Here is a 24,945-nt window from a genome sequence, read left to right on the forward strand (position 1 = left end):
GTTGTGGTTAAATGATTAATTTAATCAACTACTGATGTTGATTAACATGTGTAAGGATTGTGCGAGAGGCTTCTTCTATATTCAATAATCGGAGCATTTGCCTTGTTCCTCACGATCATTCTTGAAATTCTAACATATGTATTTCTAATAGGATTCTTATTTTCATGTTGAACATATAGCATTCATTGTTTTTATCTTGAGTAATTGAAATTGATTTCCTCAATACCATTCTCATCTGCCTCGTTCCTCACGATCATTCTTAAAATTCTAACATATATTTCTAATAGGATTTTTATTTTCGTGTTGAACATATAGCATTCATTGTTTTTGTCTTGAGTGATCGAAATCAATTTCCTTAATACCATTCTATAAAATTATCTATGTTCCTTCATAGTAACACTAAGAATGAAGAATGAATTAACAACCTATTGGTTGCCCTATGAATATAGATTGATTAACAAAAGACTCTTGCCATTTTCAAACATAATACAAGTGATTTTATTAACAAGTCTAGCTAGGTCATGTGATTGCATCTCTCTAGTAGATACCATAAGGCTACTACCCAAGCATTCTAGTTTGTCTTGTAGTCATGCCCTTTGGATATACAATCATTTACTTTGTATTCACAACAAGTGTGAGAAGACTGATGTAAAATTGAGCTATTTATTATAGTTATTTGCCAATCAAACTTCTCAATCACGGATTTGCTTAATTAATTTTCTCCATCGAATCTTTTATTTTTTAATTTCAACTATAATTATTGTAATGTTTGAATGCATTTCATACTTAGAAGCATAAAGTTCTTAAGATCCACAAGACTTTGTTAAAAGCATAAAGTTCTTGAGATGGATGCACACGATTTTGTGGTAGTGACAAACAATTCTGTTTTTTTTAATGCCGATTCAATAGGGGATTCTCCCATGATGGGTAGGCAGGTTGTCATATCTATAAAGGCCCTAATTGTTTGAAATAAAAGTTCAATGTGGTGCATGCGGCGTCAAGACTCCGACTAGAGAGGACGAGCTAGCGTATTTCGAAAAACTCCATTTTTTTAAAAAGAAAATGAGAAGGGAATTACATGCCAACCATGAGTGGGCAGATCCGAACCATGTACCTCCCTTTTGTGAAACAAGGGTCTACCCTGTTGGGATAAACCCCAAGACGAAAAAGAAAAATTATATAAATAGTAAAAAAAGTTTAACCCTTCCTATGCTAGGAAAAAGGTATAAATAATGGCAATTCGAGTCCATAAAGCCAACCAAAGATTTCTGCGGCCCTCATTTGAAGGGCAAATTATTCTCACCAAAGAACTGTCTCCATTTTCTGAGTGTCTTGACTGCGTCTCGATAAGCTTCTCGCAGGAACTGTGTATTTCCTTCTGCATGCCGCTCATTGTCCACGCTGAGCGCGTCCAGACACAGTTTCGACTCTACTATCAGCTCCCTGCACCCAATCAATCAGGATCTCAAGGTTAGTTTTCATCCTCGTCCAATGTTTGTGTGCGTGTGTGTGAAGAGAGAGAGAGAGAGAGAGAGAGAGAGAGAGATCGATCATGTCGGGATGATGATGATGATGATGCATCAAAGTATATCACCATATCATGGTGATACATAGGGAAGCTCGTGTGTGAGAGAGAGAGAGAGAGAGAGAGAGAGAGAGAGAGAGAGATTCCCTCTGTATCATGGTGATACATAGGGAAGCTCGTGTGTGTGTGTGTGTGTGTGAGAGAGAGAGAGAGAGAGAGAGAGAGAGAGAGAAAGAGAGAGAGAGAGAGATTTTATTAATGATCATGTCCGGATGATGATGATGATGATGATGCATCAAAGTATATCACCATATCATGGTGATACATAGGGAAGCTCGTGTGTGTGTGTGTGTGTGTGTGTGAGAGAGAGAGAGAGAGAGAGAGAGAGAGATTTTATTAACGTCCACGAAAGACCCCCCCAAGGGTCTATGAGAGTATGAGACCAAAAGTTTGTTACGTGTTCTATGATTCAAATCAAAATGTGGAAAAGAGAACCTAAGTTGAAGGAATGTGTACTACGCTGACCCATATGGAGTCAGGTGTATCCAAAACAAGAAAGGGAATCATAAGTCATCCTCCTCATAGATAGAGTACATAGCTAGCCTCCACACTGCCTGTGTTGGTGCAGCTCTATGTTACTAGAGTATGTCCCTAATATGGATCTCATTGGAGGAGGGTCAGGGTCTCAGCAGGCGGGAGATAGATAGATAGGTAGATTTTATTAAAGACAATGGAGGCCAATAATTCAATACACGCAGAGTAATATCAAAAACAAAACAAAGCTACAAGTCGGCTTTTGACGCTTCACAATCTGTAGATACATCAATTAAGGGCCAAGAGGATTTTAATCTTTTGGGGTACGAAGTTCTTGGATGATGGGTCTGCCACCGCAAAAACTGTCCAAAGAGAGAGAGAGAGAGAGAGAGAGAGAGAGAGAGAGAGAGAGAGAGGAAAAGGATGAATGAATGAACCTCATTGTATCCTCTTGATCTAGCAACGTTTCTAGGCTAGATTCTTCCACTTCTGCCATCATTCTCCTGACTTTTACTGTGTTTGTTTCAATTGATTGACGTAACTTGTAAATATCATACAGCCTTGGCATTACCAGACCCAGGTACAACATCCTGTATCTGAAGGAGTTCAAATTGAGTGTGATACATATATATATATATATGTATGTATTTTTTCATTAAGAAAAACCATGTCTCTAAGTGAATCAATCAGGCTCTCTTACCGTCTTGATGACCATGTCTTTGATACAAGACAAGCCTGTTCAAACTTACTGTCCCAAACATCATCTCTTGACAGAAGTCTCTGCTTGGCAGCCTGCACTTTTCGCACACATGACTGTAGTAGGCACGCTGCTGCTACTTCTTTCGTTAATGTTGCTTCTTGCTCATTACCTTCATTTATATCCTCCTCCTGAAACAGCAGAAGAAAATGTCAAAATAATGCTCCATTGTGCCACCTTAAAATCACATTATTAGAGAGGAGAACCACCTCTGACATCTCAGGTGCAGTCTTTTCATCAATTCCTTCAGGAGGCTTGCCCTGTGCCTCTAACTTTTCCATTAGATTATTCTCAACTTGCTTCATAGACCCACATCTATCTATCTCAAAGATGAAACTGGCATTGTGTTCAGACCAAGGAACGTTTTTCTTTCCCTTCACATGAATAGCAACCAAAGGCTCCTGTGTGCTATTCAATATACTGACTAGATTCTTACGAGCATCATCAAGGGTGTCAGCATTGACAACTGGTAAAACACTTGCATGCATGGGTGCCTGAGACATCCCTTTGTTAACTTCTTGCATCCATGACCATACCCTGCCTAGTTGTGGGTTGTCCATGTGATAGCTGCATACCATAAGAAGGGATTGTATTCGCAAACTTCCCGCAAACCACTGGTCACCCGTTTCCAAAGGCCAGATCTTTTGGTGCCAGATATTCATGGCCAGTTCACAAAGATTGTGTAATGACCCACCGATTCGATTATCATTGTGTATAATACTTTTGCAAAGGTTTTTCTGCTTAGTAAAGAATGTATGAATCACAGCTGCAGGTAATGTTATGCCATGGAACCTTTTTCTCACTGCAATTGATACAGCTGCTATGACCTCTAGTAGCCATAGAATTATCCATGGCTGTTCACATGTCATTTCACAACCCCCTGTCACCAAAAATCCAATGTACCTTAAACCTACCTGTACCAACTTTTCTGCATCTCCTTCTCTTGCGTGCTTGATAATGTTAAAGAGATTAGAGTGCATTGACCAAGCAACGGGCCCTTTGTTGCTGGGTATCAACCATACAGGGAGATGACATCTGCTAGCATATATTGGTTGTGTGAATCTTTTACAGTAGCAAGGGATATAATTCAATTCCAGCTGCACAATAATATAAAAGGTTTGAAGCAGTCGTGTAATATTGTTAGGGTTATATTCCTTGCTTAACCATACACATGATGCCAAATCTGTCAATCCTGCCTTTGGCATGTCTGAGGATTTGTAAATCTGTGACACTGTTGATGAGTTTGTGGAAAATGGTGAGATGATGTGCAAATTCTTTTGAAGCGTTTCCAACCAGTATCTGGAGAGACGCATTGCTGATTTAACAGGTGACACATCCTTGTTCTTGTTGTCAAGAGAGTTGCTCATCTCTCTGGCCAACTTGACCTGATCAAGTTCAACGCATCAAATCCAATTTAAGTGTTATGGTTAGATTTCCAAGAGGACACGAAGGTGCAATCAAAATACAAACCTGTAAGTGGGCAAAGCTGCTTTGCTTCACTAGCCGAAGTAGATAATCCCTGAGACTTGCAGGTGTTGTAGAATGGACTAAATGGCAGGCTTCTCCTCTCCTACAAACTCCTAGATTGGCATATGCTGGGCAAGGCTTTTTAAGCATGTTTCCCTGTTGTGTAAGCTGAGCCCCAAAGTGTAGAATTTCTTGAACCCACTTTCCTAGGACAATTCGCATAGCTTTTTTTGAGAATGATTTCAAGGAGCGCCACACCCGTGTGGCAGATTCTAAAGGTGTCTCCTCAGCTATCACTTCTGTTTTTGTCTCGGCGTGCCATAGCTGTAGGAGCTGGACTATTTGCATGTTGATGGTATCCTCTTCTATCAGATAAAAGCTTTCATCTAGATGCTGCTTGATCCTGAAAAACCTTTCACAGCACTTCAGATATTGCTGGTTCTCTGTTTGATTTAACAAACCACTGTTGAGAATTCTGTAAATGTGCACGAGCTTGCTCTGTAAGTCTGCCCAGAAGTCCCATGTAGTGGCAAATTTGTTCTCTATAAAAGCATAACAAAGAATGAATAAAACACGCAACTGTGCATCAAGCCAGGCTTCACCACCAGCAATGCTGTAAGTCTCAAGATAATTTTGAAGCTCTATCATATTTCCTGTTAGCTGGGCATATTGTTCTTGAACTTCCATTATTGGACGGTTTATTTGTTCAGAATATTCAAAAGCCAAACCCTTGGGCTCATTGTAAGCTGAGTTGCAGAGACCTTCGAGTTTGCAATATGTCTGTATGGCTTCTATGATAAAACCTTGGGCGGCTTGGAACATGGCCTCCATTGCCTGATCATCTTCAGCTATTTGGCTCTTGTTCAGTTTGTTTTCATCATTTTTCTTTGGTTCAGCGATTCTAAATGTCAATATTTCTGGTTTTATGCTGGCAATTTGCATTCGGAGAGCTCCCAACAAACACTCCAAAGACCTCTCAATGAGGACCTTGGGCTCTGGTTGCACTGCCACTTGTGTCTTCTCCATGCCCAATGTTTGAGCAGCTTTAAGGTAAAGGTCTGCAGCCTTCTGTTTTTGCCCGTGTTGTGAATACATTGCTGCATCGGTAACATATGACTCACTTCTAGATTCTTCCTTTTTTTCACAGAAAAGCTGGATAAGACTTACGTGTCCATAGTCTATCAGGAGCTTCTCTTTCTGTTGCAAATAAGAAACATCACATCCTTACCAACTTCCTTAATTAGAGTGAGAACCAATTCCCAACTTTGGCTTAAAAGAACTATCAGGTATTGCGTACCTGACTGGAGGGGAGAAGTGATAGAGCCCTTTCTATGCGCTGATTCATGTCTGGATCCCCATTTGGACAATGATGAGCTTGCTTAAGTAAAGGGATGCAGTACATTTTCACGACTTTGCTGGATAGAGTTGGGTCAACTTTGTGCAGGTATTCAGTATCTTGCATCTTGTTGATTGCAGCCTCAAGATGGTGACCTTCCTTATAGATTCTAATGGCTTCTGTGAACTTCTGGATTTCCTCCATACATTCTGCAGCTCGGTAGTACTCCTTACCCCTGGACATAAAAGGCAAAGAGAATTTATAAGGGGCAGTTGAGCCTCAAGCCCTATGCATGTTAGTCTGAAACAGTGTTCATCCCTTTTCCAAAAGGTCTAGCTCACTTGAGGAATGCTTTTGCTGCACCATCATAATCGTTCATGCCACGTAAGATTTCACCTGCCTCGGTGTAGTATTCTCCAGACATAAGTGTTTGTGCAGCTGCTTTGAGTTTGCCCAGTGCTTTGAACAGTCCTGCATGGTGTTGCAGCCAGAAGTTAGCATTCAAAGTTTTAGTATCAGACATGATGAACTTGAATGATGAATGCGGCAAATCAAACCTGCAGATTGATAATACAATCTTTTGGCTCTTTGCAGATCACCTCTGTCGACACTGGCTTGTGCCTCTTGCCTCTGAATGTTTGCTTCACATAAACTGACACTCTCATCATCATTGGCCTTCTTAAAGCAAAGTTGGGCCTCCTTGTAAAGTCTATATTCAAAAAATGTTGAGCCTTTTTGTCTCCATTCCTCTGGAGTGCTTCTCTGGGCAAGTCTCATAGGTTTGTTTTTGACCTGCATGTTGATCCAGAGTCCAGTCAGATACGCACATGAAAACATGAACAAAAATGCTCTTTTACACATGAGGGAGTCTAGGTTGGCACAATTCAGGTGCACGGTGAAATGAAGTTTACGGTATAATGCCATTATGAAGTGATTGTTAAAGAACAATGAGAGATGCTTGCACTAGAGTACGAAGACAGGCCCAGGTTGTTGAGGTCAAGGGGCTGCTACAAATGACAATTCATCAATGTGATGAATTGCTCCTCTCTCAAATACCCTTTTGTTGTTGTGTGCGCTGTGTGCTCTTTTACAAAACAAGGTTTTGTGTGGCATGGATTAGTAAACCTTCCTCTTCCAACTCTTGGCATGTATTTATCACCAAGTAAAACATTAGTGTGATGGGTCAGCTCTTGCCATCTTTCTCACTAGTTTTTTCAATGACGATAATTTATACTCATCAAGGAGAGTGGGAAAAAACAGGGTAGCTGAAACTGGTTACTGAGCTCAATACTGACCCCATATGTGGGGCATTAAGGTATTTTTTTCAAAAGAATACCACAGCAGATTACCTGTATCAAATTATGGAACCTCCAGTATTCCAGCATTGGCAACCGCATGTCAATATTTGAGTCGAATATCCATAGTTGTTTCCGAGCTCTTGTAATTGCAGTGTACAGGTGTTTCAATTCACTGCACAAGATAGCATGTTTTCCCTCATGGAATGATGGTGCCAACTTTTTACACTCTTGCGTGGAGGGTAAAAAGACACGCCACTTCAATTGTGCTGGAGAATCATTGAAGAAATTGAAAAGGAGCACATCGTTAAACTCCATGCCCTTTGCCTCGTATATGGTCAAAACCACTCCTGTCTTGAATGTTTTCTGCACAGCCTGCAAGAAGTTTTATCCTACTCAGTTTCAGGAGGATAGCATGCCCTACAAAACCTTAAACGGCATAAACGTAGAAAGATAACATGATTAGTAAAGGCAATAAACTGCATGATTCTCTACCTGTTTTGCTTCTTGGCTGCGAACAAGGATGACTTGATCTGCCCCAAATTCAATAGAATTGTCTTGTAAACTATCGGCACCAAAGAGATCACAGTTTAAAGATGCATGTGTGCTACCCTGCAAGGAAAAAAACAATCATGAAACTTTTCAAGGCTTGTGTCAGAAATTCTTAGAAACTGTGCTTGAAAAATATGCCAAGACTTGAGTATTCAAAAAAGATTGAAAACCAGAAAAAAAATACCTTCAGAAATAAAGGTGGCGGGCCATCAAGCAGTGCACTGTCAGGTTTTAGTGAGTCGATGGATCCCTGCATACAAAGGACGATTGTTGTACATAAATGTTGTCATCCATGGCATGGTGCTAATCATAGATAAGGTAAGGTATGATTAGTGCATTTTGCTAAGGTATTTTAAGATAATCGATTGGTCATGCTACTTTTTGTTACCTTACTTTCTTTTTTTTTGGTCTACTAGACCCTTATACTCTCTAAAATTATACGTCTCAATCTCTTAGGGGATCTATGGCATGGTGCTAATCATAGCTAAGGTAAGGTATGAGAGCTTGGAGGTGAGATTGTAGAGACACTAATATCCTGTATATGGTTCACATCGGCTATGGTAATATGTCCCATACCTGACTATCATTTCTAGTTCTATAAAGTAAGCATTGGTTTCAACTGTGACAGGATGTTTGCAAGAAGTTTTACATGAGATTATCCTGTATATGGTTCACATTGGCTATGGTAATATGTCGCATACCTGATTATGTTGGACTTTTAGTTTAGCAAGATATTTCAGAAGTGGTTTAGATCGTGTTAGGATGATAGCAACAAGGTTGCTTGTGAAAGATTATAATTTCCCTTCAGGTCTCAAATTTGCCAAACTACCATTCTACCTCCTGCCGGGTCCCAACCTAATTATTTCAAAATCATCAAGTTCACCTTATAACCTTGTCTCCAATTATTTTAGGATCCTTGGTTTTTAAACCTTATCTTGAAATTATTGGTGCACCCTGTACCCTTCTCTTCCATTTTTTGCATCCCCAGTATAGAGCCTGCGTACTAGCAATTAATGATCACTCGATGGCGCTCTAAACTTCAACCTGCTTCTGCAGGGTGGCTTTACAATTTTTTAAATTGAACCATGGAATTGATTGGCAAATGAAGTAACATGTGAATGTTGTGCCTGGATTACAGAAACATAAAACAAAAGACCTTGGCTTAACTCTTTTTAAGTGTATCACCATAAAAACAACTAACTTGCCTTAAAGTATGTTTCAATTAGCTCAATGACGGATGCTGCCAGGCTGAGGATGCCACCATGTGATCGGTAATTGTCACTGAGCTGCATTCTTGCTGGTGCTCGGTGCATTTTGTATTGTCTGGTAAGACACTTTTTATGAATCTGTCTTTGATGTGTACGAAACATCATGGCACTTACCTGCATGATGCGACCTTTGGGTTATATTTCAGTGCATAGAGTTTCTATCAACATCTGCTCGTCTAGGAAGTAATGGCTTGACAGAGATAAGAATTGTGCCTACACAAGTTCATGTGCATTTTTTTGGAACAAAAAAATCAAATACCTGAGTCTATAATTGGATTTAAGTCAATTATATTTACCTCTTCAAATCGAAAAGCAGAACCACGGGCTATTGTTTGTGCTGTGTCTCCGGCTAAAAAAAAACCTAGGGAAAAGGCAATAGTAAACTCCACTATGTATCAACGCTTAGGAAATATGCCATTGCATTTGCTTAAAAGAATAGCATTGTGTTGAGATACTAAATACTTGATGGAAGCTACTAGTCCTACTTGGGGTAAGAGTTAATGTGCCTAATTTGTTTTGCTTGATGTTTCCACACTCTTACCATCACACATCAACATACCTTTGGGATTTTTGCAGATGACCTGAAGCAATTTTATCTGAGAGATTGTCAGATCCTGGAAACCATATATACATAGTGAACATACTTATTTCTTATGTATTTTTGCTAACAATGGAAAGATTATGCAGAACAGTTTCTAAATTTAAAAACTTTACCTCACTTGCATATCACACTTCAGGCACAATTTTAAGACAATCAAAATTTGTAGGTGAGGGGGTCATAAGTGTTTTGGTCACATGAGTTTTGAGGATTGCACCATGAGCTGAGATCGCGTAATGCTCTTGGGTATGCTGACTCCGTGACACAGGACTAAACTCATGATTTCATAATGACAAAATGAAAGGACTTAGGAATGACTTCCTTTTCTTCTTCTCCCTTCCCCCTCTTTTTTTTCTTGTGATTTCAAAATTTCCCATGATTTTCTTATTCGTTTTTTTCTCTATGAAATAAACAGAGAAGAAATGATTTTTTTTCTCATCTTCACTATGTTCTCTTTTGGGTTAATGAAATCAAGTATTAAATGATTTTGTGCTTAATTTCAGCTCTCATCATGGCACTGAGGCCCATTGTCACTAGCACCAGGAGAGGAAAAAGGCCCTTCTCTTGGACATGGTGTGATGAGGTTGAGATTGTGTCATGATATGCTAGTGGAGGGTCAAAGAGATGGGAGTGCAAGCTTTGTGGCTACAATAAAGAGAGGAGCCTCTAATCGTATGTGAGCTCATTTTCTTCACGAACCAAGGCATGAGACACGATTTTGCAATGTCATCCAAAAAGCAAGACAAGACGAGCTTGCAACGATAGCTAAGGAGCCTGAGCCCCAACCTTGTGGAAGAAGAAATGTAGCAGTGGACCTCTCTTTTTTTACTTCAGATGGTGGCTCTCAATCGATGGCATTTCAACAAAGTGGACAAGCTACCTCTTTTGCAGCTATTGGAGCTTCAGCTACTTCTTTTACTTTTCCATCATCAACTCCTTGCTCCTCACAAAGGACTTTGCATACCACATAGGATCCTAGGAGGAAAGAAGCGGTCGATGCAGCTGTGACGCGGTTCTTTTACCACGACCACATTCCATTTTATGCTGCTCGATCTCCGTACTTCCAAGAGATGGTAAAAGCCATTGTAAACTTTAGGTCATCCTATACTTCACCTTCATCGGAGACCTTGAGAACCATATTGTTGGCGGAGGAGGAGGCAATTGACGCAGCTTCAGAGACTGTGAAGTTGGGGTAGGAGAAGAATGGGATCACTCTCATTTTAGATGGATGGAGTGACTTTTTCTCGTTTAGTGCATGGGACAGTGCCTTACTCAAGAGGTGGGGTATCCATAGGGACGAGTGCCGATGTACTTGTGGAAGAGTGGTCAGAGGTAATTGAGCAAGTTGGGCCTCAAAATGTATTACACTTTGTTGTAGATAGAGAACCCACAAACAAGGCAACCGCAGAGAGATTAGAGCAGAGGTATCCACAGCTGATCTTTCCTTCTTGCATCACGCATGGATTGAACAATCTTTTCTCCTTGCATCATGCATGGGTTGTAGATGGAGAACCCACAAACAAGGCACCCGGAGAGAGATTAGAGCAAAGATATCCACAACTGATCTTTTCTCCTTGCATGGGTTGAACAATCTTCTAGAAGACATCAGCAAGTTATCATGGGAAGTCGCTATCATTGAGAAGGCCAGAGACAATGTGATGTTCATTCACAAACATCACTTCATTCTTTTTGAGTTCTGAAAGAGATCCAAAAAGGATCTCTTGAAGTACTCAGATACACGCTTTGCTTATAATTTCGTTATGCATGAGTGGCTCTTCACATGTTCGTGTGCATTGAAACAGCTTGTTGTCAGAATGGAATCAATGTCCGTTATCTCGAAATGCACAAGGTAGAGCATGTGCCAGTGATTGCTTGTGTGATGCATTTTGGGATAAGAGATAGGCTGAGGTGGATGAAGCTCTTTGGTGGGAGGATTATTTTGCCAGTATTCCTAAGCTTCAGTGGTTGGCAGTATGCATTTTGAGCGAGGGATGCTCTTCCTCTTCTCTTGAGTAGTTGTGGAGCAATCTTGGCCACATTGCATCAAAGAAAAGGAATCGTCTTGGCACCAAAAAAGCCAATGATCTTATTTTCGTGAGTGCAAACTTGTTCCTTGGTCAGGACTCAGCCCCATAGGGGTGACCTTTGGTCTTACATGACTTCTACTAATGAAATGATGAGAATGCTGAATGATTGCTGAATATGATGACTTATGCTTTTATGCTTATTTGGAGTGTTGGTCGGCCAACATGATTGCTGTCGGCCAGCTCTTGGACAAGAAAATAATTGCTTTTCTTCTATATATGCCGCACTGACCTCATGCCTTGCCCAGGCTGCTGTGTGACTTTTTATGCCTGGCCGATTGGCTGTTTCAATGCTCCAGATGACAACCGACTGCATGGTTGGCTACCGACTGGGCATCCATGCCCTCCGTGATGATATTACTGCTGGTGATGCTGATGATGAGGAGGATAATGACGTGCACATGGCATCCCCTCTTGCTAAACTTGATGACGGGGTGGACACTCTACATCCTTCCTCCTTTTACTTCTAACTTTAAACTGCTACTTCTGACTCTGACTTTGAATTTAATATTTTTAGTCTGAAAACCTTCCACTTCTGATCTCCACTTCCAAGTCTTGCTGAAGAGCTGAGCATCAGTTCCATTGCTTTAGCCTTTCCCCATGCTTGCTATCCCCTTACCCTTAAACACAACAGCGGCCTCTTCACTTGTTCCTTTTCAGGTCCTATTTAAGAAGGCCTTGACTATCAATGCAAAATGCTTAGCTTTCTGCTGTACTTGTCTTTAATTTCTGTATTATTATGTCTTCAATCATGCTTAATTAGCTCAATAGACTAGGCATAGCCACCTTGCTTTGTCAAAGGTAGACACACTGACATTGCCTTTGATTTAAAACCTCCCACGAGAGAGTGCACCTTCTCGTTTTGACCTGGGGCTCTATAGGCTGGGGTATGGAGACAGTTGACAGTTTGCTTTGAGGATGACGGTTCAAATATAGCCCTTGCTACCACGGTTGGCCGACCTAAAGTGGGCAGTAGGTCATAGGTGGGGGCTATGGACAAGGACCATTGAGAGTGAACATACTGCGGCAGGTGGGAAGGGCTACCACGGTTGGCAGACCTAAAGTGGGCAGTAGGTCATAGGTGGGGGCTATGGACAAGGACCATTGAGAGTGAACATACTCCGGCAGTAGGTCATAGGTGGGGGCTATGGACAAGGACCATTGAGAGTTAAAATACTCCTGTAGACACGGTGAGTACGATTTGAGTGAATCTTGTTTACTCCTTTCCGAGGTAGTGGGGGAAGTTCCGGTGTCCCAAGACACCATAACTATGCCATGCTTTCAAGTTTATAATGCAGTAATTTGGATTAGCACCAGTCTTTAAAAATTCTGCATTAACTTGACATCGGCCTTCAAAAATTTAGCAATAACAAACTTGGTATGTAGCATCAGCAAGCTTGCCTGCACTTCATCACAGTAAATCTCTTGGATAGGAACTCCCCCATAACCTTTTCTGATGAGCATATGGTACATAAAATGCACTTGATCCATCAGATCAACATGAGACATGTGGCGCTTCATCCTTTCATACTGCTTAAAAACACTGTACAGCCGCTCTCTGTCATTCTGGAAAGTTGGAAAGCATCGAAAACTACAGTTTAAGTACTGCTCCGCTGATAGATAACCTTCATTGGTGTCCAATGCAATGTCACTTCCCTGTAAATGGAAAAACAAACATCTCATTTTAGAGACACCATTCAAACCAGGTCAAAACCATGTGATAGTAAATCATTACTCGAGAACAAAGCAACCTACCCTCGGCGTTTCATGCAACCTAGTTTGCACTAAACATTTATGAATAAATACATTTAACTGAGAAGGAATGCTTGTCCCAGGGAGGAGGTACAAATCATGACTGCATTACTGACATCCTTCACAGCGAGTCAGATTGCTAACCTTGATCAGTGATACAATCTCAGACCATACTAGCACTGGATCAAAAAGGTTAGTTGTGCTTTTGTCAAATCTAGGCCAGTACCGTCTTTCAAAAAGTTCATAAGTAACTTCACAGCTGCCCAAACATCTCTGCATCTCATCAAGTTCAGATGACAAGCTTCCAAGGCCATTTTCTCCATCTTCTCCATTGCTTTCTTCATCTGACATATCAGAGAAGTCAACTAAGGTTTCAACCCCATTGCTCGATAAGCCCTCAGTGTGTTTACTACTCTCTGGTCCTTCCTCCTTTATCTTGGAACCTGTGTTGTCATGTATGGTGTACTCTCCTTTGCCTAATTCCTCCAGACAGCAGCTACGTGGTTGATGTTTCTGTTGCGCTTTTATGCTTTCAATTATTGTACCTTTCAGCATTCGCAGTAGTTTCCCATAGGTGACAAACAAAGGAAAGTGGTTGCTACTAAGCAATCCGAAATCATCTGGAATGTGTGAGAACAGGCTATCCTCATCCTCTTCCTCCAGCATGCTGTCCTTCATTTCCTGCAAGAAGCAGGACGCAGAAGTTTGTACCTGCTTGCTCAATTACTGTAGATGTTAATTCAAAACTCAGTATGAGCTTTTGTCCAAGGTCTCACTAGAAATGTGTCATGATAAAAGCGCACACTCAATGCCTTGTATTTTTTGTATATATTGTGAGTCAGGCATCCAACCAAAAACCTGCAAAAGTGAATGTGTATTGCACATCCTTTTGACTTGAAAGGTCACCTGAAAGCTCACCTGAAAGCTCATCACTTGTGCATGATTTATAGCAGATTTAATCGAGTCTTTATCTGCAAGGCTTGTCTCCATTGCTACCTGAAATCAAGGTTATGAATTGGATCAGTGGTCATAGGCTCTGCTGTGGCTTCCTAGTACACATTCTCAATCTACACATCTTACCTTTAGCCTTAGAAAATATCTTCGTATTCTCTCGCAGAGGATTGGACTCACTGTTACAAAAATCTGATTAATACTACTCAGCCCTTGCTGAATATCAGAGAAATATGGCTCCCAGTAATTGAGAGAGGGATCGATAGTAGAATTCAGTCCCTGTTACAGCCAGAAAATGTAGAGCCTACAAGATTTTTATCACAATTTTCCTGTTTTTTTTTTGTGTGAAAAGTTGTGGTCGTAACAGAGACTATTGCCTAGTTAAGGATTTGTAACACCATGTAACAGCATGTATGCAGTGGGCCACCTTGTAGACATTATGAAGGCGGAGTACCAAACATGTTGTCTTCCCAGTTCCGCTACGTCCCAACAAAAGCACACTTCCTTGTTGTTCTATCACCTGCACATGGGCAACAATATCAGGTGCAGAGTAGTACACTGCGCCTTCGGTGCAAGAAATTCCAGCAGTGTTTGATCTCACATCATATTACACTAGGGTAAAAACAGTCACATATGTAATTCACACGTGTGCCCCAATGCAAGGGAAATTACATAGCTTCCTACACAACTAGAGGTGCAGTTCTGAAGCTACCACCACATCATTAGAGAGACCAGGAATGCACCTCATATTCTTCTTTTGATAGCAAAAATGGGACGTCTCCTCTAACTCCAAATTGGATGCACCGAACCAACGTGGTTGAAAGTGGTACAAATTTCAATGTAGTCAATATATTTTGTGTGTCTACAGCATTGTAGTCTGACTTAGACCTCAGCATGGGTCCTGAAAAACCCCTGGCTGAGTTTGGAAAGATGATTGGAAGAACTTTCCCACATGACTCTGCATGCCTCAATCGACAAGCTTCTGTACGATCATGCTGATAGGTCTTATGTACCACAGTGATGTTGTTGATATTGTCTATGACTCCAGCTGCCAGAAATTTTTGTGCAAACCAAGAACACGATTTAGATAATGGAATCAGGACAGATTGGGAAAAGCTTTGAAAGCTCTGAATGTAGGTTTCTACGTACCAGTGTCCGTCACATCCCATACCTGAGTCACAGCAATTATTGAATCAGAACATTTTCATCACGCACAACCTTGAAGGGAAAAGTAGCAGCGGTCTCTCACCTTGACTATCTGTGAATACGATCTGAGTGGATGTAGATAAGCAACATCTACCTGCCAAACTAAGTGGAAATAATCCTGTCACAGCAATCAAGGGAAAAGGTCATATTTACTTGTAACTATGAAACGGTGAATTGAAATATCTAAACCAAGAAACTCAAGCCTATCTGCAGTGAACTCATTTGCTTGCAACCATTGGATACTTCTCAAACTTACCGTGATGGGACATTGATACATTTCAATGGAGCTCCCTGTGCAGTTCAACTGTACAGACTTGGACTGATTCCATTTTCCCTTTTGAAGAAACTTCACTTCATCTAAGAATGCAGGCAACAAGAAGTTACTATGCTGCAGTACCCGAAGTCCAGTTTCGGATAGAAGGATCTGCATCAGAAGAAATAGCACATGAGGAGCGCTACGAAGCATATGTGCTGCTGGTTTGGTGTGTACACTTGCAAGATATGCGAGTTTGATAGAGAATCTTAAGGAAACTTGGTGAAGTCTCAATGGTGATTGAGGAGATCTGTTACATGGGTCAGCTGACTTACTAGCCATGAGCTGCCTACGCTCTTGGCCTCTCTACCGCCCTCGTCGTCAAGCCTAGCGTTATCCCTTTTGTTTTCTGCAAAACAGTTAGGTGTCCTTAAAAGCATGTTGCATGAATCAATATGTTTGCATAATTCTCATTGGATGGATGGATGGATAGAACTCATGGAGACGGGATGCTACTATCCCTATGTGTGATTGATCTGCGAGAGCTAGTATCTGATTATTCTGCATGTTTTGATTGATTGTGCTGCTTGGAGAATGTATCCTTAATGCCAAGTAAAGGGGACGAGATGCAATCGACTATAGGCTGTGCTGTGAAATGCTGTCATGTGATTAATGTAGGTTCTATGCCATTGTTGTAGTCCATTGAGATGCTTGGAAAGGATCTCCATGGCACCATTGGGCCAAAACTTGGCACACTAATGCATGGCTACCAGTCACTAAAACAATAGGAACAGTGTTTGACGCATGGAAAGAGCTCGAAATGGGCAGTTGAGATGGTGCTTAATTACCGTACCCATGTTGTTTCTCTAATCTTTGCAGACTAGTGATCAAAGTCCACGAAAATGCTGCACAGAAGGAAAGGTGATGAGATTAACAAGAGATTAGTGGGTGATGGCCTTATTTACTTGTGCAAAAGTGGCAGCATAGACGAAGGTGATGAGATTAACAGGAGATCAGCAATATAATCCAATCACTAAACGTGGAGCGCTCTCGATAGTGATGGCCTCATTTACTAGACGAAAGTGATGAGACTAACAAGAGATCGGTGAAAATCCATGCACTAAGCGTGGAGCAGTCTCTATAATGATGGCCTCATGGGCGTGGAACTCACGAATACACACTTAGATACCCTCCCCAAACCCATCCCAAAGCTCTTTCTTTCTCTCCTTAACCTTCTACCTCAGGTTCTGGATTTTACTTAGCCTAGAACTTGTTCAACTTTAGGAATAACATTTTCAAAATAATGGGAGAAGGGAAAAAAAAATTCTTCAAAAATTTCATGATTTAGTTATATTCTAGAGAAAATATAAAGACAATGCTTGCTCAAAATGATAATTTCCTCATCAACTATGTGCAAAAAGGATTCATGTTAGGTTCAGTAAATTGGTCGCTGTCGTGCCTAGCTCTTGGGTCTTCCGAGGTCATGCCTTAAGGAAGTAGCGAAACCGTCCTCACGCGACCGAGACGACGAAGCTAATGACAAAAGCGTTTCTTTGCTTGAGTCTCAGAGACGAGCATGTTCATCTCTGACCCCGGCTCGAAAAACAAAAACAAAAAAGTTAGGTTCAGTAAAAAGAGTTTCCAACATTGTTCCACCCACCTTTTCTCCCCAAACCTATGCCAAAGCTCTTTTTTTCTCTCTTGAACTTGCCACATGTAAGGCATAGGAATAGTGTAAATGAAGAACATATATAGATTACGCGAATAGATCAATTTAGATTTTAGGTCACGATTTCTATATTCCCATCAAGCTTTCAAGACTCGACAAATCATATGTTAAGTCTGCCAAGAAGAGAGGAAAAACAAATGAAGTGTTCACTACATGTCATGGAGCAAGACCAGGAGAACGAGCACGAGTGCATGTGCATGTGCCTTGGGGGGGAGTAATAACCTTAAGCTAGTGCAAGAAACACAACACATACATTCATAAAAACCAATCATAGAGATATTGTAAGTGTTTGTGAAGTCCTCTTGCCACCACTTGTCTTACTGTTACAACCCCTTGCACCTAGGTTCACACCTATGGACCAAGTGTAAATGGAGAAACTGTAGGACATTGGGAACTTAGATTGAAGAATGATATACATGTGCATGTGTTTCAACAAACCACTAGCACGTGTCGTGATATAAACAACTAGACCAAGAGAGGACCACAACAATGTCATTATTGCCAAGGACCACATAGTGTAGTAGAGTCCCCTCAAAACTTAGGAGCCACATCACCAAATCTCGCTATTACACCTTTGTGCAATGGGTGGCAAACTTCAACACAAGACGGGACTCAAACTATAGGCCTCAATCTCTTGAGTGTCCAAAAAGGTAGGATTACACCTATACCGCAAGTTAAGTTAAGATTTGTGGCTAAGGAAGCAAGACACTTCAATCTAGTTGAAAGGGTAAGAATCATAGATCCAAGCATATTGGAAAGGGCGAAGACAAGGTCATCATAGGAAATGGTTAGAGGAAGGGGTCCACCTTAGTATCTATGGCTTGAATGGCTTAAGGTTGGCCAAAGACCTTTGGGAATGAGAGCTATAACCTATCAACCAGAAGATCATGATGAAGAGGTAAAACCATGCCCAGAGGATTGGGTCAATATCTAGGTCTCGTTGAAGAAATGTTGTTTATAGGATGCATAAAACTTAGTTCAAGAATGCCAAGAAAAGAAAATCGAGAACAAGTAAGGGGAATCAGACACTATCCTAATGTGTTGCCAATTGACCGAGTAGTTGAGAATGTTGAAGAGGAATTAGATGGATTCTTTGATGAACCACGTCCATACTTACCAAAAATCATTAGTAGAAATAATTTAGACGATCCTTTACTAGAAGGAATCTTACAAATCTCTTATAACACAATTTGTCTCAAGCGAAACACTGTACCCACTTAGAGATCTCACATCGCTCCTATCTATTGAGGTTTGAGTTAGCAGAGGAGTTAGATACCACTTGTAGAACCACATCAATCAATGTGTGTCAAACATGTTGTAACTATCAAAGACCAACATATGGAGTTAGCATATGCATGGTTACATGAGGTTGAGGACTCAAAGGATGCATCAGTACGTACACTTAGAAATTGGTTGAGTTTTTTGATTCTACAAAAACCTCAAGTGACTTAGAGGAAGCCTCTCAATCATGGATGAAGAAAAGCCATCTTTACCAAAGAACCCAAATGGATTTCAAAATTGTAAACCTAAATGATCCATAGCACCAAGTGTACTTTTCAGTGAAACTGACTTGCATTGGCTACACTGTGGAAGATATTAATGCACACAAACCTTTTTACTTGCAATCGAAAGTGCATTTGAACAGTGTCTATTTGCATTTATAAATTGATGTCGATGATGAGGAAATGAGATTAGGCCATGTAAGCAATTGTTCTACACAATCTATCCGACACAGACACAATAAAGAGAAGATATACAGTAGGTACCATAATGATACACACTATTCAATCGTTACGTCTTCATTGAAAGATCCAGGAGAAGCGCTAAACGAGGGCTTGAAGGAGAACAAATGTTTCTTATGATGCATCATTTCAACTGAATTAATTTCGTAAAAACCAAAAGAGGACCTAAAACTAGTATACATTATAAAATATTTAAAACTCAAAGAGGAGAAAGATCTCTTGGACTTAATACAAGAGTTTTAAGACTGCATTATACTGATGTGAAGGGAATTTCACTAGAGAGAAACATACCACCCCTATCATGGAAGAAGCATCAAGTTCAGTGAAGCATCATCCTTATTCTATGAACACAAAGTATTCACAAGTTAATTGATGCATATAAAACATATTGAGTGGGTGTCACCCATCGTATCAAAAACGAATTGAAAAATTTGAGTGTGTGTGGACTTGAAGGCATAGACGTAGCATGTGCTAGAAGGGTCATAGGATAGGAAGCTTATAGCTTCTTGGATGGTTTCTTAGGGTATAATAAGCTATTAATTAAACCACTGATCATCATAAGCTAGACTTTGCTACAGAAGGTGTATGCCTACAAGGTGATGCCATTGATCTACTTTTCAAAAATCAATGAGTATATTCTAGAACTAGTTGAAAATTCCTTGAGGTATGTTCTAGTCAAGAGCTTCCCTTTGCCTTGCCAAAGCATGTGTCATTGGGTTTCGCCTTTGAGCCGTAAATGCAACTTCCTATTGTGGGTGCACTAGCTTGTCCGTCTCGTGTCCTCATGCCGTTTACACACCAAAATGCTCCTTACCAAAGGGGTGAAGGGAGATATCTCAATGCCTAGATGGAGGCAAGAAGACATGGTCCTTTGTGATGATTCTCTCTCACAAAAGGCGAGGGAAGAAAAAGAAGCTAATGTGAGATAAAAACCTATCTAGCACCATCAAGTAAGCAAGATTCAATAGCATGCAAGTAAGCAAGATTCAATAGCATGCAAGTAAGCAAGAAGAGGAAAGACGGAGAGGTCACAAGAAAACTATTGCAAGGGAATAATTGTGTATTGCTTATTTTAAATAGACTTATATACGAATGACTAGTTTTTCACACTAGGTCGATCAAACTTAAAAATGGTCCAGCCTCTATTATGAGTCTTAAGCAACTATGTACACGAAGTTCGTAGACTTTCTCTATTTGACATTAAGCATGGTAAGATTGCTTTATATATTCCAGTGTCGTCTTACAAAAGTTAAGTGTCCATTTGTGCGGGTAAGATGGCAAAGCACCTTACACGGTAGGTCGGGTGGGTGAAACCATGTTAACCAATGGAGTGGTTAAGAAGGTACATTCATTGATGAACTTTATATGTATTCTCTTTGGAAGGGGAGCTTATAATGTCCATAACAAGTCTTGGAAGAATGTTTCTTGTATTAGATTTGACTCAATCCATTTAAATATCAATTTTGTTTAGAACATGGAGTAATCTTGGTACAAATTATCTAAAAAAATGGTATTTCCATTGATGACAGCAAGATTAGATTGATTTTTGAATTACCACTGCTACTAATTATACAGAAGTGCAACACCTCGTGAGTCATGTGGGCTATTATTGAAGATTGATCATCTTGCATGCTAACCGCACATGGCCCTAGAGGAATGTCAACAAGCTTATAATAAGCTCAAACATGTGTTGGTGAATAAACTAATGTTGTGTACACCAAGATAGAATATAGTTTTTGATGTTTATGTGGATGCATAAAACTTTGCAATTGGATGAGTACAATCATATCCTGGTGAGCACAAGATGGTTTTTTTTGTGAGCTTTGTTAGTCATGATGTTGAGATCGTAAAAATAGAGGAGTTAGTTGAGGTTTGTATCTATCATTAAGAAATTTTCATAATGCATTTTGAATAACAGTGTTTAGTCAACATACCTTGCACAATTGGAAGGATTATGTGGCGATTATAGATTCTTTGGAACTTGATTTCATTGTGGGTGTTTGAAATGGATCACATCATGTACATGTAGATTGACCAACGGGAACCACATGTGGGAATGGATGATGATATTCCACATTCTCCATTGTTTCAACTTGATTTGGTATTAGAATAGGGTGAAGAAGTTTCTCACTACCTAGAAAATGGACTTCTTAAGACAAAAGCAATCCGAAATGACTTGTCATAAAAGTTTCTCCTTACTAATGGGAAAACTTATAGGAGAGGAAATGGTGTTATACTCTGAAGGTGTGTACAAAAGAGTTTCTTCAAATTTATAAGAGAGGGAAGGATGATATTCTCTAAAGGTGCGAACAAGAGGATGATTTTCTTTAAACTATTTCACGACGTGAAACACAGACTGCTACTTCATGACGTGAAATATAGTTTGCTATCTCACGGAGACCTGCTAGTTCACGGATTAAGGATTGTTAGACAAGAGTTAAGAAAGGGCCATTTTTGCACTATAGGAGTCTCCACGACTCAAATTAATGCAATTCTAAATTGAAATTCTGAAGCATGAAACACAAGTAGTTCATGGTGTGAAACATAGTTCATGATGTGAGACACAGATTGACATTTCATAACGTAAACCGTAGTTTGCTATTTCACGAAGATTTGCCAATTCATGACAAGAAGAGTCAGTTTGATAGAAAACCAACCGTAACGGTTGGAGTAGTGATTTAGCCTATTGAATCATTCTCTCATGCACTTGAGGTTAGGGAAACTCATTGGAGACGACCTTGCCCCCGATGATAGTGTATTAAATCACCTAAGTTCTTCCTACCAAAGAAGTGTTAGTTCAAGCCCCTCAGCAACAAGCACTCAATTGAGTGTTGCAGCTTAGAGAAATCTGACCACCATAGAAACCAGTAGTGAAGAATCCATGGAAGAAGGGTTAAGATTCTCTGGCTTTGGAGAAGAAAAACCATCTTTCCCTGTGAAGTCCAATGGAATATTTGATATGGCCAGGGGATTTTTTGGTCTCCGACACGGCACCACAGAAGATGAAGCGCAATCTGTGGGTATGGGCCCGTCAACAAGCACGGGACATAGTCTAAGACTAGACTTACCAACCCAAACAGCCCTAAATTATAGCCCTAGGAATGCTAACATAGTGAGGATTAGTGGAATGACTCCTAAGGCTAGGAGGGACAAGGAAAATGCTGCCCAGATGGGTCAAATCTTCTTTCACACATTGGAAGAAGTGGACATTGACATGAAACTGGCTGAAGGTGAGTTCCAATTGCGGCTGTTAGGCTTAGAAAGGCAAGAGCTCGATACGCAAAAGAACAATGGTGGAACAGAGGGAAATTGATAATTTTAATATGTTTCGACCACGTGGCACGGAACCAGAAACATCTAGAAATGCCACTAATATAACATGTGGATGGGAATGACAAAAGGAGGAATACCAGCCTTGGAACCCATAAACGAGGAACCCAATGTTGAGGAAGTCCTCGAAACACAAGAAGTGGACAGTCTACTTAGGGCATTTGCAGGAGGAGAGTATTGGCTCTACACGAGAGAGGATATACATGAAATGATCAATGATCCCACATTCTTGTAGAGCATGGAACTTCTAATTCAACACAGGCTGAGGTCGCTAATGATAAGCTAGGTGACGAGGATGTGCTCGGACCGAGCCATAGACCCGAATTGAATAGAAGGACCTATGCAGGAAGAGGACAAGCTCCAAGTACGGGGGTAGCTCCTCTAAGGCCAATTGTGGATCCCAATGCAAATCTAAATGCGATCACAAGGGCAGATCTGTTGAATATGGTTGCAGAATGGGAAGAGGCATGGTTAGGGAACTAGGCACTGCCCTTGAATCCAGACCATCTCAAATGATGCCACACATCATTTTGAAGCTTGTGCAAAAGTTCTCAAGAGATGGGGACTTGATCCAGCACATAGAGATCTTTGAGTTAACTTGTGAAACATATGGGCTGGTGAGCGATGTAACCATGACGCATGTTTTTTCTTTGACCCTAGAAGGGAAGGCCAACCAATGGTATCGAATCTTAAAGCCTAAGGATAAAGTCAAATTCACTCGGCTTAAGAATGTGTTCATATCGAGCTTTTCTTGAAGTGGTGATAGATGGAGTCCTGCAGAGCACAACTCTACAACATCAAGCAAAAAGAAAATGAGTCCATGTGGGATTATGTTTCTCGGCTCAAGCACCTAAACTTAAGATGAAAATTTAGGGAAAGGAAGATTGAGGAAGCTAAGGCCCTTGTTGAGGAGTGTCAATGCAACCATGAAGCCAAATTGAGGGCTAACAAGGCCAGGGATACAATGTACCCATGAAATGAGTGGTTAAAAGAAAGGAAGTTGGATGCGTCTATTCCAAATCCAGAAGGGTCCAAGGAAGGAACTTATAGTGACCTGATGGCAAGAATGTTTGAGGAGGAAGATCAAGATTTGTCGATCCATTCCCCTAGGATTGAATATGAGACAAACACATGGAAGGAGCCCTCACTTGTCAGAGAATCTAGAGACATAGACAGTCTCTTAGTAATACTGTCTACAACTATCAAAATGCCATTGGGACCGTTGCTACGCAACATGACGGCATTGTGGGAAGATGCCAAGGACTGGGTTGAAGGAAGAATGAACCTAATGTCCACTACAGCAGAGAGAAACCTAGTGCATGAGGAAGGGGGAGCACCTAGATTCATCAAAATACATGTCAACCAATTGGGGTATTATGAGAGTGATGATACAAACGCTACAATTCCAATCCACCATAATGGGTAGCAAGCACTTGCTATCCTAGATGGCGGTGCAGGTGTAAGCATTATCACCAAGCGATGTTGGGAGAACTGGGGAGAACTAGAGTTAGAAAGAGCGGACCTAAAACTTAAAATGGCAGATGGAACATCCTCAAGACCAATGGGGTTATTGAAAAACGTTAGGCTTAAGGTCTTTTCGTTTTGTTACCATCACACATTTGTTGTAATGGAATTTTTGCACCAGTCAGATTCATATGATATTATCTTGGGCAGACCCTTCATCAAGGAAGCCAAGGTGGTGCGCATGATTGGGCATTATACCAAGTGTACATTCGAAAGGATTCGCAAATTCTGAAGATCAATCCATGGAAGGCACACCCCATGGAAGGGCAGTTGTTTGGGAATGATTCCATCACAACTAAATGAATCACATCCGTACAAGTCTACCAACCAGTTAAAGAACACTCATGGGAAGGGGAAGAGAACGAGATGTACGTATCACTTCCACCTCCAGACTTTACTGAAAATTGGATGCATGTACTTGTCACCATAGATGTGTTGCCACCCAGAGGAACAAAGTATGTTGAATAGGGAACGATTCCCGCAACCTCAGTGCGCATGGTGAATGTGCAACTCATGGAAGAGGAGGAAATAGAGGATGAAGCCTCAAGCACAGAAGTGCATGGACCACATGATCGCAACAGCACCCAATGCCTTAAGAAGTGGCAGAAACAAAAGAATGAATGAGTTCTTGGAAGTAAAGCAGGATAGCCGAACAATTGAAGAGTACCATCAAGCTTTTGCCCTTCTCCTCAAATATTCCCCGTAATTGGATGAAGAGCAGCTGATGGCCAGATTCATTCGAGGAATGAACGAGCCATTGGACACCTTAGTGAAGAATGCCAAACCTGTCTCAATGGCCAAAGCTGTAAGAATGGCAAAGGACTTTGCCAAAGCCTTTGTTGTTAAGGTCCCACCGCAACCTGCACCCTCTAACTTTAAAAGATTTCAAACTCCGGGAAGTACTTCAAACTTTCCTCCCCCCAAAGAGGCAGCAAGGCCCAAATCAGAATCAGGATACTGGGAGATTCAGAAGTGAAGGAAGACCCTTCCCACACAGAACACTTTCTCAGGAGCCCCACCTCTTTCAAGGATTCAGAGGGAT

The 24,945-nt window shown here is 40.8% G+C and overlaps 3 long non-coding RNA genes across 4 annotated transcripts; 2 read left to right on the top strand and 1 right to left on the bottom strand.

Moving 5' to 3' along the window:
- Window positions 1-1,270: 1,270 nt before the first annotated feature.
- On the top strand, window positions 1,271-11,656 carry LOC147607265 (uncharacterized). Its single transcript, XR_015264700.1, has 2 exons — window positions 1,271-1,470; window positions 9,836-11,656. It is a non-coding gene; the product is annotated as an uncharacterized LOC147607265 (long non-coding RNA).
- On the top strand, window positions 1,493-6,363 carry LOC147607266 (uncharacterized). 2 transcript variants are annotated; one of them, XR_015264702.1, is made up of 3 exons: window positions 1,504-5,333; window positions 5,431-6,003; window positions 6,214-6,363. It is a non-coding gene; the product is annotated as an uncharacterized LOC147607266 (long non-coding RNA). The 2 variants fall into 2 exon arrangements; XR_015264701.1 differs by having other exon boundaries at window positions 1,493-5,333; window positions 5,431-6,363.
- A 1,782-nt stretch (window positions 11,657-13,438) lies between the features above and the next one.
- LOC147607267 (uncharacterized) lies at window positions 13,439-15,287 on the bottom strand. The gene is made up of 3 exons (XR_015264703.1): window positions 14,547-15,287; window positions 14,249-14,398; window positions 13,439-14,164 (listed from the first exon to the last, which is right to left on the bottom strand). It is a non-coding gene; the product is annotated as an uncharacterized LOC147607267 (long non-coding RNA).
- Window positions 15,288-24,945: the final 9,658 nt, after the last annotated feature.

The sequence above is a fragment of the Cibotium barometz genome, chromosome 55 (genome assembly GCF_041138505.1).
Source record: "Cibotium barometz isolate CiBa-2024 chromosome 55, ASM4113850v1, whole genome shotgun sequence".
Lineage (NCBI taxonomy): Eukaryota > Viridiplantae > Streptophyta > Polypodiopsida > Cyatheales > Cibotiaceae > Cibotium > Cibotium barometz.